The sequence below is a fragment of the Brachyhypopomus gauderio genome, chromosome 7, assembly GCF_052324685.1.
Source record: "Brachyhypopomus gauderio isolate BG-103 chromosome 7, BGAUD_0.2, whole genome shotgun sequence".
Taxonomy (NCBI): domain Eukaryota; kingdom Metazoa; phylum Chordata; class Actinopteri; order Gymnotiformes; family Hypopomidae; genus Brachyhypopomus; species Brachyhypopomus gauderio.
Window position 1 is genome coordinate 7,365,543 of NC_135217.1, and position 2,955 is coordinate 7,368,497.

The window sequence follows — 2,955 nt, forward strand, 5'->3', positions numbered from 1 at the left end:
TATTTTGCTTGATAAGGTTACTTAAAACATTATTGTAAAACATTAAAACTCCTTTGATGTTGACTCACCGGAGCCGTATAACCCTAGACACCTGTGACACACACACAAACACACACACACTGAGCAGAACAGCGCACAAACCCTAGTCACACAGACCAGCGCTAAAAGATAGGGATCTCAGACACACACACCCGTAGTCTCACACACACACACACACACACACACACACACACACACACACACACACACACACACACACACACACGCACACCCTGAACAGAACAGGAGGATCTCAGACACACACACACACACACACACACACCCACTCCCCTGAACAGAACAACGCACACACCCCTAGCCACACACACACACCCACTCCCCTGAACAGAACAGCACACACACACACACACAGAACCGCGCATGCGCACACAAATATGCTTACTTTGAATAACTTCAAACAGTTAACAAAACTCTGATGAACCAATGAGGAGGCAATCTCAACAGACCAATCCGGGGTGCATGTTTAGCGCGCGAGCATTTAAAGAGAGAGAGGGGAAACGTTTCCTTGAGGAGTCACCATGCAGTCTTTGGTGGTATTGTCCATACAAACCATTTTTTCCTGAGTGAGCCCCCATACTGACTTGAAGTAACTCTGAGGGTCCTCGGCACGCTGAGTTGACCTCGTCACCTTTCCCTCAATGAATTAACTCAGGTCTTCCCACACACACACACACACACACACACATACCGATGCACTCGCACATGACCTTGACTCACGCTGTAGGGAAACCTCCGTCCACTGCCCGCGACACACACGCACACACACCCCTAGTCACACACTCCCCTAGTCACACAGAACAGCGCACACACAAATATGCCTACTTCAAAGTAGTGTACTTCAAACAATTAACAAACTCTGATGAATCAATGAAGAATCATTCTCAACCGAGTTAAACCACACTGTATAAACATTAAAATTACCTCTTTTGAAATTTAATGTAGAGAACCTTGTTAAACTATCAAGTTTATAATGACAATCTTAAAACATTGTTTTATTCACTGTTTTTTTCTGAAAACATGGAACTCAGATTTCAGTCTCCCTATATCAAAGAAACTGCCATAACTTTTGATCAAATGTTGGAATATCTCCTCAGGAATCACCCGACTCTTTTAAAACATATCCTTTCTAAAGTCTGCAGGAGCCTATGATACATGTTGGGTCATAGTGCTTAATATCCGTTATGTGAAGCTCCACTGTGTAGCAGAGTTTCAGGGAACTTCCTGAAGACTTATGAAAGGCCGTCCTTTAACAGTAAATGTGGGTTTATCAATAAATGTGACAAACCCATAGAAAGTTGCAAAAAAACACTGGACCGAGGCATGAATTGTGCACCAGTTTAACACCAAGTTTAATCTATGTGCATAGCAGTTTACAAAAATTGCTTCTGGGGCAATTTCTTTAACTTTATCTTAAAGTCCTTTAGCGGGAGCCATGACAGTACATCACATTTTTTACATCACAAAGTGCTGCATCTGTTATTTTAAAACACCAAAGACAGATTGGACATTTTGTCGTTCTGAAATATAAAACATCCACAAATCATTACTAAGTTTGGGCCTGCGGTATTTACATAACAAATTATCAGACTGTTGTGCATGACATGAAAATGTCAGTTGTCTTATCTACTCGCCAGTCAAAAATGTAAGCAGATGGAACTTCATCTTTGATTTCATTAAGGCCAGAGGCTGTAATAGCAGAGCCTACATTTGTAAATAACTCTGAATGTAGTTGGACATCCCAGAAAACAGAGGATGACTGGAGTGGTTAAGACATCATCGTACACGGATATTCTCTGTATTGCCCTTGTTAGTAGATTCTACCCTCATTACAACCTCTAAAAGTGAGCTGTTTACCGTCGAGCAGTGAAGAACATCGAGATCTGGATAGTTGCTATTTTGTGCTGTTAAATCTTTATCTTTTGGTCCCTTAATATGTAGTCCATCATCAATCACACGTTCTACTGTGACTCTACATAGGAAACCTGACCATGAACATGAGCTCACGTTCCTTGTTTTTCTATTGAGTTTTGCATATCTAGTCAAAATTAACCAAACCCTCCAAACACACCTTTCACCAAACAATATGTAACTGAGATGATTGCTGCCAAACATTCTCTTCGTTTAAGGTAAGACACTACAGGTGAATAGGGTAAAAATGTCATCTAGCAATCACTATGAAACTTACCACATTGATTATTGACATTAAGAGAATTACAAGTTTTTTGAAATGTTATGTTTAAATATGCAACTTAGGCGTTATCTAATTAAATATATGTTAATTTGCATTTATTTCAAAAACAGAAATCTAAACAATGCATAAAGTCAGGTTCAAAATTCTTGTTTTGAGATTCTGAATATCTTTATAAATCAGAAAAAACTGTTTACTTACTCTCAATCTAATCATATCATTAGAGCATCCCCAACAATAAAAGGACAAACAACAGCAAAACTGAGCAATGTAATGACTAAGTTTAACTTCAATAAAACGCAATCACAGCGCACACACTGCAACCTGTAGAACTTTTACCTTAGATTGTTGTATGTCTGTCCTGCACAATAGTTCCCCAGTCCTGTTTACAACCTAGTCATCCATCCCTGCTCCATATGTATGTCCCTCACACATTTATGATGATGTCTTTTCAGCTTTTTAGCTGTGCTCAGGTTTGCACTTGTGTTTCACGCTGGCAGACGTCTCAGATGCGACAACCTCTGCTTTTGATATTCTGATCATATCAGCTTCATTACATTGACAGTAAGACTGGGCTCTGCAGCCACAATCTCTCCATATCAGTCATCATAGCAGAGGCACCTTCACTAAAAATGGCCATACCTGTTGCTGCCTCAACCCTGCATTTACCAACACGATTAAATGTATAGGATATCACTACCTGTTCA